The 13235-nt window shown below is 46.7% G+C and overlaps 1 protein-coding gene across 3 annotated transcripts in view; it reads left to right on the top strand.

Annotated features, from left to right (window-relative positions):
- Positions 1-13235, top strand: part of KIF20B (kinesin family member 20B) — a 2369321-nt gene that overhangs the window by 204454 nt on the left and 2151632 nt on the right. Inside the window, exon 1 of one of the 3 annotated variants that reach the window (XM_069611318.1) lies at positions 5349-5485. The exons of the other annotated variants lie outside the window; for them this stretch is intronic. The gene's annotated coding sequence lies outside the window, so the exon portion shown is untranslated. Of the gene's footprint in view, positions 1-5348; positions 5486-13235 lie in introns of those variants that run through there. 3 annotated transcript variants of the gene reach the window in all.

Raw genomic sequence — 13235 nt, 5'->3', positions numbered from 1 at the left:
GAGAAAGGCAGCAAATATTGAGAGGCTGACGAGAAGAGACACAACCATGCCGATTTCGACAAAAACCCGGCAAACCCTTGGCTGAAAGAAATTTAAGACCGAGGACAATAGCCCAAGTGTGCTGCAACAGATGTCAATGGTACATGGAGCGTATAAACGCCGATAAGCCAGAGCGAGGGAAACTCCTGTTTCCATGGTACTGACCTTGACTCCAGTAAAGAGGAAAGCCAAGCGGTTCATCACAGCCGGTGAGTCGAGGGGAGAGCCGATAGGAACCGGGTGCAGGGCCCAAGTCAAGGGTACATGGGGGAGATGGAGTCCACCCACTTTATTCAGAGGGTGGACTCATTCCCCCCAAGCTAAAATGAGAAACATTGAATGTCCTCTTTGAATTTATGAATTAAAGCCAACCTCGAGGGTCAAACCAAAGTCGTCTGCAAACTTCACCACTGTACTATATAACCTGAAGAAAAATACAAGCCAACTAAAGGTGAAATGTCCCATTTCGGTACTGCAGGTCCCAGGGAAAACATTTGTATTGGTTCTTGGAGTTTAAAACATGCACACCTTTTAGCTTTTTCAAAAACTCCATTAAAAGAAAATATATTCTCATGGTTTTGTGGGTGTGCTGATTTTATGAAAGGCAAATGCCATTCGTTCTGCGCAATTTGGGTGGTTATGCAAAGCCAATTTAATGAAATGTGCGTATTTCACTTTGATATGCTTATTTCTGGTGACGTCACATCCCATTGCATTTGTTGATGAGTCCCCCCACTTTAATTTTTAGGACTAGACCCCTGATAATGCTTACCTTGTGCCTGGTCTCTGCAGGAGCGCCTGGACCCTCAGGGTGACTGATACTGTGCGGGCTGATATTGGCTTCTCCGAAAGGGGTACAGGTAAGTTATAGGTATTACTTAGGATTCCTTGTGTGGTTGCCCAGGTTGCCCCGTAACCCCCCCGATTCCCTTGGTATGTCACCTATGGGCGCTGGGCTCACCTGTGTGTAAATAATGTCCGTCCTGCTGTCAGTTGCAGGGGCACTATCTTCATGCACTGCCAGTTACTTCACTGGTTGTGTGGCCAGTTTGTGCTATGTATGGTGGTGTTTCTAGTGTCTGTGGCCTTTTGGACAAAGGGTGTCCTTCTATACTTGATTAATGTCCTGATATTTTGATTGTGCTATTCCTGGAAGTTCCAGCTGTCAGTGTAGCCGTGTAAGGACAGCCTTGTGTTGCTGGAGTTCTAGCTGTCAATGTAGCTGTGTAAAGACTGCCGTGTGTTGGTGCAATTCCAGTTGACAATGCAGCAACGCGTTGTCTTTTCAAAAGTAAGCATAGAGGGAAATATTAGCTGTGCATGGTCTGCATGTGTTTATTAGTTGCCTGTAACACTGTTGTTGTTTTCTCTTCTGCAGGTGCTGGCCAGTGTTAAGCGTCGGAGCGCAGAAACACTTCGTGCAGGATTGAGGGATAGCTAGCACTGATGAGGGATGATCTCCAGAATGCAGCAGTGTCAGTAAGGATTTGTTCGATGTCAATAGAAGTATGCAGGCTAAAGTCCCTGCGGTTTGCCTTTCTTTAATGTTATTTCCTTTCCTTGCAGGTCGCTGGAGGTTGGAGGTTGCAGGTTGCTGAAGTCGCCTGGTAAGCGTCAAGCTGCCTGTGCAGACTAACGCGAAGCAAGGATGCACGCTTGGGTGTGGCTTTTATAGCCAGCCCCTCCCATCAGCTAGATGTGAACTTCCAAGTGCTTTCCCTGGCCTGATGGTCTGCCATGTTGGGCGAACCAGGAAGTTCCTTGCTATTCTTGCCCTCTGAGCGTGATAAGCTCCAAGTGTGCCATAAATGAGTCCAACTGGCCTTAACATCAGTTTTCCTAATTTGGGGGGTACCTTTAGTGTGTAATTGGGGGGGCAGGCTAACCCTTGATTGTGGGAAGGTGTGCAAGTGCGGGGTAGCCTTAAGCATGGTCAGGACACCGGGCTGTTGTGAATGAAATTTGCAAAGTGGCAAAGTGAGAACGTTCAAAGGACTGTGAAATTGTAAAGGGGAGACCAGCTACAGAAGGGGACCGGCACCAAGTGGGTGCGACTCCGGAAAACTCTGGTTGATCCCCATCTGAGTAAAACTACAGAAACCAGAAGGCCGTAGGATAGCCGCAGAGATAGGTCAAAGTGGTCGTGCAGGAGGTCAAGCAAAATCCCCATAAAGTCCAAAGTCTTTGATCTACAATCTATAGAGAAAGCAAGGGAGGTGAATCCCGTAAACATTGAAAGTGAATATGAAGGAGAAGTTGGCAAGTGCGAACCCGGAAGAGGGATGCTGATGAGAAGGAGGCAAAGTCTAAAGTCCCAAGAAACAGTGTGTTGACAGGAGTGAACCCAGTATAGGGATGTCCACTGGGACTGTTTAAAAGACATTAAGATTTATGAGAAAAAGGTCAGTGTCCAGAAGAGGGGGGCCCAGGGGTGAAGCCGTCACCTCACATGAACTGCAGAAAAGAACTCTTTTGTGGGCTTGTTTTGTTAGTGAATACTTCAGGCCCTCGAAGGCAAGAGACTTTCAAGAGGAACGAGACTTGGCCATTGACGGTCCTGATTGCTGCCATTGGAACTGTTAAATCGTACTGGGAAAGCTTGAGTGTGTGCCTTGCTCTAAGCTCCCATCTTACCCTGTTTATAAAACATGGGGAAGGGAGTCCCAGACGCATCCTGACATATTATTTACAAACTCTTCTTTTTTTTCTTGAAAACCATCCAACACCCTTTTTTTGTATAGTTGTCAGGTTTGGCAATAGGTTTCTGAGTATAGGCCCTTTTTAATTGACACAATGCCACCAAGACTGCCTTATTTTTCATGTGACGGTCAACACTAGCTCCCATCTTAGAGGTAGGTTTAGTTTAGGCGTTTTTCCACCCTGCACTTTTTGTTCAATAAACACCCTGTACTGTGATCACTTTTGTCTGTCTTTACTGTTGCCACCATGAGTTCCTTGATGATCCACTTCCTGATGGTGAGCAGACTTCTACATAACGTACACTCCATCAAGGCCTTTGTGTACTCTTCCTATAAGAGGACCGGTGTGACCGTCTTGACTGTTGTCGGTTGTTGTCTCCATCCGTGGGACAGTATCTTTTGTACTCACGGCTTGACCTGCTATCGTCTGATCGGTGGTTGGGGTGGTGCCTACTGTTCCTCAGGGAGGTGGCCTGAGTGTTTAAAGCAGCAGCATTCCTGCAGACTGCCCTGAAGTGATCATCTCTCCTGCATGCCACACATTTCTGGCCCAATGCTGGGCACATGCCCTGGCAAGGGAATTCGTAGCCGCACCTGTAGCACGATTTTGTGGGGTGAGTGACTTTGTCAGGTGGTGATGGTCTCAGCTTCTTAATGACCTCTTGATCCCTGGTGCCTGATAAGATTTTCACTCGACCCAGACCTATCACCTGTTGTGCTGGCCATCACCAGGATTTCATCGAGGGTCCGTTGTTTCTGGAGAAGTTTCCTTTTAAACTCTGCACAATGACTTGGGAGCACAGTGCTTCATCATTTGAGTAGCGGTGGAATGCCCAGTGCTTCATGCGGCTGCGGAGTCTCATAACATAGTTGTCCATAGTCTCACCCTTCACCTGCATGGTTGTGTGAAGATATTTCTCTCGTAATCCACGTTGGTGTGTGGCACGAAATATGTGTTGAGTGCTTCTCAGATTTCTTGAAGTGTTGCCTTCTCCTCATCAACCAACTCATAAATATGTCCCGTACTGCTGCTCCTACTGCCAGGGTTAGGATGTTCTTTTTGCGTTCATCATCCATGGGGCCCATCGCCCCCACATATACTTTGAAGTCCTTCATCCATCTGACCCATTGGGGCCCTAAATTACCAGTGTCCGTGAGGTCAAATGACTGGGGTAATTGCCAAGGGGTAACATCTCCCTGGCTTTGTTGGAAGGCTTCTGAAAGCCTGGCAGGCACTGTAGCATGGATGCCCTCCTCAGACATCTTTTAAACTTTTCCCCATATTTTCTTGCTTCACTGTGCTTCTTCGTTGTAGCGTGTGTGTACTCCTGCTCTTCCTCGTCTTGGAGGAACGGGGTGCCTTCCTCCTTAGCTGGCTGGGCCTGGCTTTCCCGCCTCTAGTGAGGCACACAGCCTCTAAGGGCCTTGCATGCCAGAATTTGGTCCTTGAACACACCGCTGCAGCCTGGGCTGGATGGCTGCCACGTGCACCACTATTTCCACGGCCACGCTTGTGGTGTTCATCACTGCCGCCGCCCAGGCCGATCTGATTCGTTGAGGCGGGCTGCATCTCCAAGTCGCCATCTCGGTGAGTGCTTGGGCTACCTGGACCACGCCGGGTCCTGACCTCCTCGTCGCCAATGTTATGGAGTGAGCACACTCCTCAGCGCTGCAAGCACGCTAGCCACAGGGAGCCGCACGGGCCGGAATAATGGGAAGCCCAAACGGTTGGACCGGTCTCAACTCCTTCTTTATTTGAACTAACTTCATCCCATACCCCGTCACATCCTCTTCCCTCCCATGTCCCGCCCCCGCCCTAATCCGGCCTTCCACATAACAATGTGAATTGACCATAACATTAAACATGATAGTGATGTATTGTGTATTGTGCATACATGTCAACCCTACTCATTTAGGTGGGAGACTGTTATATGGACATGACAGAGACTCACGATTAATCAGTGAAAAATATTGCTATTTTTCACATTTGCCCGCCTAAAATAATTCTAGCCCCAATGGATTTCTATGGCAAAATGTATATCTCCCGATTTCTCTGACTAAATCTCACAGGTGCTTCAGAATATTGGCATGAGGATGGTGTGATGTTTCATATGCCCTATCGCTGTTGTTTTTGGTTTTGCAGCTCAAAAGTAAGTATTGGGAGGAGGAAGAAGGACATGGAGGTAATATTCAGGTTGCTTGCCAGTAATCCTCATTACTCCAAGTCCTACTCCTCCTCCGAGTACGTATTACCAATCTCAGGCTCCCAACCTGGGAGGTTGGGGCTCATGAGCCCATGTGGGGGGAAAAGGTCAATTTTGGATTATGGACAGAGAGAGGTACTATACCACCAGGAGGGAGGGCAGGAACACTTTGGAGCGAAGGTTCTCTTCATGAAGACCAGTGCCCCAAAAGCGCAAGTACTGCAACGAGGAAGAGTAAGACTAGGAGTAACGAAAATTACCAGTAAATTAGCTAAACATTTTCTTTTTCCAGTCAGTCGTTTTGTGGGTGGTGCTTATTTCAGCTTTCTTTTTACAGTGCATAGTTCCTTTTCCGCGAAACTTTCATTTGCAGATAACATTAGAGAAAAGCTTGCGGTAGCCACGCCTTCTCCTCTGGTGTTTGCCTGTAGGAAGCTTCCCATGAGTCCGTGCGCCGATTCGCGCGGTATTGAGAGTTGTTTGAAAAACGTCGTAGGGGTGAAGTTGTAGTCTGTCGTGTCTCACAGGGTACACCACCTGCAGGTAGGGGTTCAGACGGGGTATGGGGTGTTTTGCAGCATTTGTCGTGGACTATTCTTACAGACAGAGAGGTGATGTGTAGAGTCCCATATGTCCCCTTTGGTGTCTTCCGGGTGATGGGCGGGGTTTATTAGTGCTGTCACCCTCTACCGATTTACACTTTTCTGTAAGGTATCAGTGCTGAGTGATCGGCTGACTTGTACTTTTTCGCCTCTGATTTCTGACATAATCATGATTTTCTATAGCTTTCGTCTTGCAACCGGTAACTTATTCGCTGCATCTTGAAACCTAGGCATCTTCCGAGTTTAGGATCAAAGCGGCAGTGTGCGCCCTTTACCTAGGGGTGTCCTCAGTTTTATATCATTTATTTGACCGATCCTTACCTTTCAAGTCAGCCCCTTCCCTCCCTTGTGTTGTCAACCCCCCTGGGCTTGTTTTCTATGTTCTAGTGCAGTGGTCTTCAAACTTTTTTGGCCTGGCACCCCCTTCCCCCCCTTCTCAGCAAAATGTGTGCAGGCCGTGCCCCTCAAAAAATGCCAAATGGACAGTATGTAGAAATGGCTATCAACTATTGCGCGCTATCACAGCACCCTACTCCCAGTACAGTCCCTGGGCTCCCCCATCTGTTCCCATCAGTCTCTGGGTGCCCCGCACCCTGTTCTCAACACAGCCAGTGGGAGTTGTGGAATTTTTTAAGTCTGAACCCATCAATGGAGGGTTTGTGGGGGGTTTTCTGCCTGTCAATATTTTTTAAATAATGGGTTAAAATGTTACATCTTAGCACATACTTTAAAAAAAAATGGGTAAAAACCAAAACAGTTTGCAATTGGCGCGGGGGAGGGTGGGGGGAAGGTGGAAGGCATGCTATTGACTGGACATCTATGATAGCCAGTAAAAGAAATACCATCCCTGTCCCCTGTACTCCAGAGTGCCTTAGAAGGAGAACTGATTTTGGCAGGTGGGTAGGGGGATTATGCACCTTTGTTGAACAACCCCCACCTGACAAAATCAGCTCAACAGTCCAAAACAAACACACACAGCAATCGCGATCATTCATACAAGCACACATCACCATACACTCACTCATAACACAAGCATCCATACAAATTTAAATAAAAAATAAATGAACATGAATGTACCTTCTGTGGGGGCCTGCGCATGGGTGTTGAAATGTCCCGCTCCAGGTTGCTCTGTCCATATGTGCGAGGAGGCGCAGGAGTTCTTCTCTCATTCAGACGTGCAGTGCTCTAGTTAGCTATGCAAGGCTGGCAAAGCAAAATGCCTCCAGCGTTGCATGGCTCAGTGAGCATGTGCGGCAGGGAAACTGAACCGTCAAAGGGAAACAGTGTTTCCCTTTTGACAGTTCAGCCAGCCCAGGAGCACTACTTCAGCTGGAAAAAGCAGCGGAGGCATTGCTCTGTGTTTCACTGGGCTGGCTCCTCGGTGCCTCAATAATGGGTGAGGGGGGTGGATGCCCCCTCGGCCATTATGGATGAGCCACCAGGTTGGACTGGCCTATAGGGCGATGCCCATACCAAAAATTCTAGTGTAGGCCAGTCATTTTGGGCCACTTTTTTGGCCAATGTGGGCCAGTTTGATGAGTTACTTCACTATGCAGCCAGTAGTTTTGATCATTGTTGCTGAATAAATACTCTTTAAATATCACAATTTGCTTATATTTTAACAAAAAACACCCCCTTGGGTACTAGTCAAACAGTCTGTGACTAAAGGAATGAATATCTATTTGCAACTGCGGGCCACTCTTTCATTGGTGACTGGGACAGTTTTATGGTGCAGTCCGACCATGTGTTTGAAGACCTCTGTCCTAGAGCCAAGGCAGTTTTTTGCCAACTTTGGTGTCCAGGGCGAAACACCAGAATGTGCGTCACTCCCTTGGCCTAGTCACTCCACCCCCAAACTACAACTCTGTGACGTCCGATAAAGCCCCTCCTCAATATGAATACATAATTGCTATATAAATGAAGCTGGTTTCATTACACTGCAATTTAACTACTTTTTTCTGTCGTCTGATCTTAGGGAAGCCCTTGCCTAAATGCAGTTTCAAACTGTCCATACTGGCTCACTGTGGTGTGACCAGCCTACCGGGGTTTGAGGGCCCACTGGCCCTGTGTTGCAGGTGTCCTGTTCGTACCACCTCACTTGTAGTATTTTGCACGGGACAATACTAGAATAACCATATGAATAAGTTTCTGGTAGAAGGTTATCATTCCAAGATGGACAGTCTGGTACACTCTTATTGTGCTCTTTTTGAGTGTGGGAAAGAGGACACATTGCATCAGTGAGGGATCCTGTATGCTTTGCATTAAATCACAGAGCATTTCATGACTATAACAGTGATCAGAGATCTCTCTGTTGAATAAACAAGTCTGTGATAAAAGGATTTTATGTGTGAATTTCTAAATTCATATCGGATGCATTGCTCGATGCTCACATCACTGTTCACAGCACTCACCCTAACATTAAAGTGTTTGTAACCATCAACCATACATACTCATTTGGACAACTTTTTTGGATGCAAGTATAAAATGGTTGCAACATCAGCCACTCGAATGGGGTACGAGGGTTCTTTTGTTTATTGTTTCTGAAGAATTTTAGATGAAGACGGGTTGGGTCTCAGAGTGAGCGTGCCCAACCCCCAATAAAGAAACATCTTTTGGGAACTTTATAGACCGGAAAGGATACCCTACAAGAGACGCCCAATAAACGATGCACAGAAGGGATTGTACCTATTACAAACTTTAGCATCACCAGTAATAAGCTGATGAAGCGTTTTAAACAAAACTGGCATCTAATGCATTGTAAAGGGTCCACAGTTCCTCAGCCACTACCTCCTCACTATTACGCAGGCCTCTGAGGTTATTTCGGCAAAAAAAGAGCAGGACTGTGCTTTAACAGAGCAGGCATTAGCATCTCTTATTAGTGCTGGCCTGCAGCTAGTTAGTATCGTGATGTGGCAGTGTAGAAAGGGCGTTTGGCCTAGTGGATGTAAAATTTTAGGCAACTTCTTTGATTGCTTTATGCATTTAAGTGTGGCAACAGTATGGCATTCTCGACAGAGCCACGTACACAAAACGTTCCAGTATGCTGTTGTATGGACATTGGGCACAACAGACAAAAACAGGCATATGTGCTGTTACATAAGGGAGCGCCACATAAACTCCATTAACCAACATGGTGGTGTTTGTGAGGCACACAACCTTGCTGCATTGATTTGCCATGGACTACTGTATGCATGGTGACGGACAATGAACTCTGCCTTCCTAATCTGGTGCCAAGTGTCATTGAGTTGCCACCTGGTGAGCGTGCTAGACAGTAGTTGGCTTGTTTAGAAAAGTAAAAGACCTTGATGCTGAGCGGATGCATTTAGCCCTTGTCCCAATGCAGCCACTAGACTACTTAAGCAAGACAATTACAGTTAACCTTCCCAAGGGTGGGCCATATGTAACTAAAAAGTAATATAAAAAAAAACGTTTTGGTGCATCAAATAAAGAGACATGAAAATAGTTTAAAACATTTTCTGTGTGGCATTTTAATTCTTTTTTTAATTTTTATTATTATTTTTTTTAATTTGAGTTTTATTGGTTTTTAAACATGAGGATATTGTATACATTTACGTGCGTGTTACATTCAATCTGTTACATCAAAGTTATATAATCATTGAACATAAAAGGCACTTATGTTTGGATTATCTTTCCCCTTCCTTTTGTAATAGATGTTCTCAGTCCCGGTCCCTCTCCCCTCCCCTGGTTGGTTTTCCTTGATTCTTCCAGTTAGTCAGCGAAAGTTCAGTTCGTGGCTTGCACAAGACTAGGCGTCTATCTCAGGCTGTCTTTTTTGGCTCTGAGTGTGCGACAGAGTATGCAATGGGCTTGGTTGGTTTGTAGCTTGCCAGGCGATGTTTGCTTCCGGCGAGGGGTGTTGCTTTCTAGGGTCCTTGATGTGCTGAGTTGCTCTCTTCTGTGTGCGTGTGACATGTAGATTAGCGAAATCACACCAAGTTTCTTTGTGTCGTGCGGCCTTGTCGCGGAGGGCTGCCGTGATTTTCTCCATTGTATAAATGTCCGTTGCAATCTTAACCCATTCCTTTTTAACTGGGAGGCACAGGGATTTCCATTTAATGACCATGCCCGCCTTAGCAGCCAATAGTAGTGGGGACACCAATACCTTTATTCTGATTTAGCTCCTCCAGGCCGAATAATGTCAGAAGGGGGGATGACTTCCGCTCAATGCCGTCTATCTGTTTGATCCAGCCTAGGACTTCATCCCAGTATATGCAAACTTTGGGGCAGCCCCACCACATTTGCCAGTAATTGGCGTTCATGCCGCATTGTCCTCAGCATTTCGGACTGTTAGTCTGGTACATTTTGGAGAGCCTGTATGGGTCGTACGGCCATCTGTGAAGTAGCTTTATTACATGCATCTTATATTGTGCTGCGATTGATATTCGGGATGGTGTTGTGCAGATTGTGTCCCATGCCTGCTGATCAAATTCTTTGGCGAAGTCCTTTTTCCCATTTTTCTTTCAGACAGGGGTTTGGGGCTCGGTCTGTACAGATCAGGGCGCGGTAAATGCAAGCTATCAAGCCTTTGTTTGTTGTGGTCGTATCTAGGATTTTTTCAAATGGCGTGAGTTCTCTTCTCGTCTTTCCATTCCCTTTTGGATAGGACGCTTTTTAAGCGTAGGTACAGGAAGATCGGATTGGGTGCAATTGAAGGGCTTCTTCTAGTTCTGTAATCGGTATGAATTTATCCTCTCTCCACAACTGGCTAACCCTATCAAGTCCAGCATCGAAACAAGCTTGGTATCTAGAATGTTCCGGGATTTCCTCTCTGATCCCGGGGGACCAGAGATGGCTCAAGGGGGATGGCCATGTGGTGACGCCCGGTCATCCCTTTCCCTTCCCGCCATATATTCCATATTGTTCCCAATATTGGGTGGTTGCGTAATCTTCTCGTGAGCTTTGGTCTGGGGAACCATAGCCATTCTGCAAGGGTTGCGGGGGTTAGGTTGTCGTTGTCCAATTTGACCCATTGCAGGTCCTTTCTGTCTCGTAGATGCGGGATGAGGACCCTTAGTTCAGCTTCCTGATAGTATCGCTCTATGTCGGGGAGGCCAACTCCTCCTTGCTCTTTGGGTAGTATCACAGTCTCCTACGGTAATCTTGGTTTCTTTCCGTCTCATAGGAATTCGGTGAGTGCCTTTTTCACTTGTTTGAAGAAGTGTTCTGGGACTGTCACTGGAAGTACTTGGAAGGGGTATAAGAAGCGAGGAAGGCTCACCATTTTGATGGAGTTAAGGCGCCCCAGCCAGGAGATTGTGAGAGGCTTCCATTTTGTGGGGTTTGCTTTGAGGGCGGCCAGGAGTTGGGGAAAGTTTGCTTCATACAGGTCTGCGACGTCCCTCGTTAGGTTGACCCCCTAGGTATCTTAGCGTTGGGCCTCCAATGACTAGTCCGAGGCGCTCGCGGTCTGTTCGTTGGTCTGGAGTGGGTTCATGAAGCGGGAAGAGAATGGATTTGGTTCTGTTCATTTTAAAGCCAGAGAGTGCGCTGTATTCTTCAATAAGGGTAATCGCTTGGGGGATCAATGTCATTGGGTTCTGTACGTGAAGCAGGATGTCATCTGCATACAGGGCCAACTTGTATTCTCTGCCGTTCACCTGCATCCCCTCCACACCGTCGTGTCCTAAGCATTTGCGCCAGCGGTTCCAGCGACAGTGCGAATAATATTGCCAAGAGGGGGCAACCCTGTCTTGTTCCTCTGCTTAGGGGGAACCAGCAGGAGTACTCGGAGTTCACTACGACGGACGCTCAAGGTGCTGTGTAAACAGCCTTAATTCCTCATCGGAGTGCAGGGCCCAAGCCTATTTTCTGTAGCGTGGCTTCCAGGAAATGCCATTCGATTCTATCGAACGCCTTCTCTGCGTCGATTGAGAATAGTGCGGATGTGTTCTGCATTTTCTTGGCTTCATGTATGAGATGAAAGGTCTTCCGGGTAGAGTCCGCTCCTTGTCGGCCGAGGATGAATCCCACCTGATCGTTGTGAATTATGGCGGGCATGTGTGATTCCAGTCGCGCAGTGAGGTGTATATTGTCCTGCATCTCAGGTTTTTTTTTTTTTGTTTTTTCTTTTGTTTCATTTTGCCCCCCCCCCCCCACACCCCCATGGTCATTCCTACATGGTTTTTCTCTTTCTCTCTTTCTCCCCCCCCCCATATGTACAAGTACCTCTGGTGTAATGGCAGTTACCTTCTCCATTGCCTTTACTCCCATATTTTCACCCACCACCATGGTGTCGTCTGGCCCTCTAGCGTTTTCCACCGTTGTGCCAATGTCATTCGTGCTGCTGATAAGTGTTATTGGGTGACCATGTGGCCCGATGCTGCGTGTTATCCCTCTGCCTCCACTCCTAACAGGATCACCTTAGGTGAGAGCGGTAGGTCCCTGCCAGTAATGTCTTTGATGTGTCCCAGTATCTCCTTCCAATAGGAAATTGCCTTGGGGCATGACCACCACATCTGGAATAGATCTCTCCCTCCACATTGTCTCCAGCAGTTTGGGGGCTACTCTGGGTTTATTTTTTGTAATCTGTGGGGGAACATATACCATCTGTAGCATAATTTATATGCAGCTTCTTTAATTGCTGTACATTTGGAGGATCTATGGGTTCTTGTCCATATCTGGTCCCACTCTCTTTCCGTTATCGACTCTCCTACATCTTTTTCCCAGTTCTCTTTATATATTAGGTTGTCCGTTGGTTGTGCCCCATCAAGCATTCTGTAGATTCTTGATATCCACCTCTTTGGTTCCCCCTCTTACATTGTTCCAAGCCTGTTGGGGCTCTTGTTCCCGCCCTTTTCACTGACTGGTGGGAGATCCAATGTCGTACTTGCATGCAGCCCTACAGATAAGGGGTGTATCAGCCACTTTTACTCCCTAGAAATGTGCAAATACTCCCAAAAAATAAAAATGAGGAGTAAAAATACTCCTAACAAAAAATGAGAAAAAAAAAAGACATGTTGACTCTAGCGCCCATGCTTCCTCCCTCATAGCTCCAAGGATATGTTTAGACCAGAAGCGCACGTAGTACCACAGGAAGAAACTATTTTAACTGCCTGATTGGAAGATGTAAACATTAATCTTTTAATATAGCTTTCACGCCCCGGCTGGGGGGCGGATATGGGGTTTAACGGCCACCGAGCTTTGGTAGGCCCGAGCGAAGCCGGGATTTTTTATTTTTTATTTTTCGTCCAACAGGAGATGAGCTCAGTGCTAGCCCATCTCCCATCAGAGGAAAACATTACAAAAAAATGTCTGCCGCCATTAAAATGGAAAAGGGACTAGATCCCTATTTGAAATGATGGCGGCCAATGGCCGCGGCCATCCGAAATGGGACTTAGGCCATTTTTTTAGACAATATTTTGTCTCCCCGCCACGGGCAGTGAATGCACAATCATGCCCGGGAAAGGCAGATTGTGATTGGTCACTCTGTCTTTCCCGGGTGCGAATGTGTATGAATAGCTAGGTGCAAAGAAATATTATAAAAACATTTTTACTAGCTTATAAAATACCCTCATTGGGAATTGGACTTACATTTTTACGCCCTAAAAAATCATTTTACTCCCAAATTAAAAAAAATAGGGAGTACAATACTCCCACTTCCAAATCTTATCTGGAGCACTGCTTGCATGTATCTGAACCTTTCGTTTTCCCCCAGATCGAATTTCTTTTTG

The sequence above is a fragment of the Ambystoma mexicanum genome, chromosome 8 (assembly GCF_040938575.1).
Source record: "Ambystoma mexicanum isolate Mex_15411 chromosome 8, UKY_AmexF1_1, whole genome shotgun sequence".
In the NCBI taxonomy this organism is placed as follows: domain Eukaryota; kingdom Metazoa; phylum Chordata; class Amphibia; order Caudata; family Ambystomatidae; genus Ambystoma; species Ambystoma mexicanum.
The sequence above is the reverse complement of the archived record's forward strand: the minus strand, read 5'-3'. Positions and strand labels throughout refer to the sequence as shown.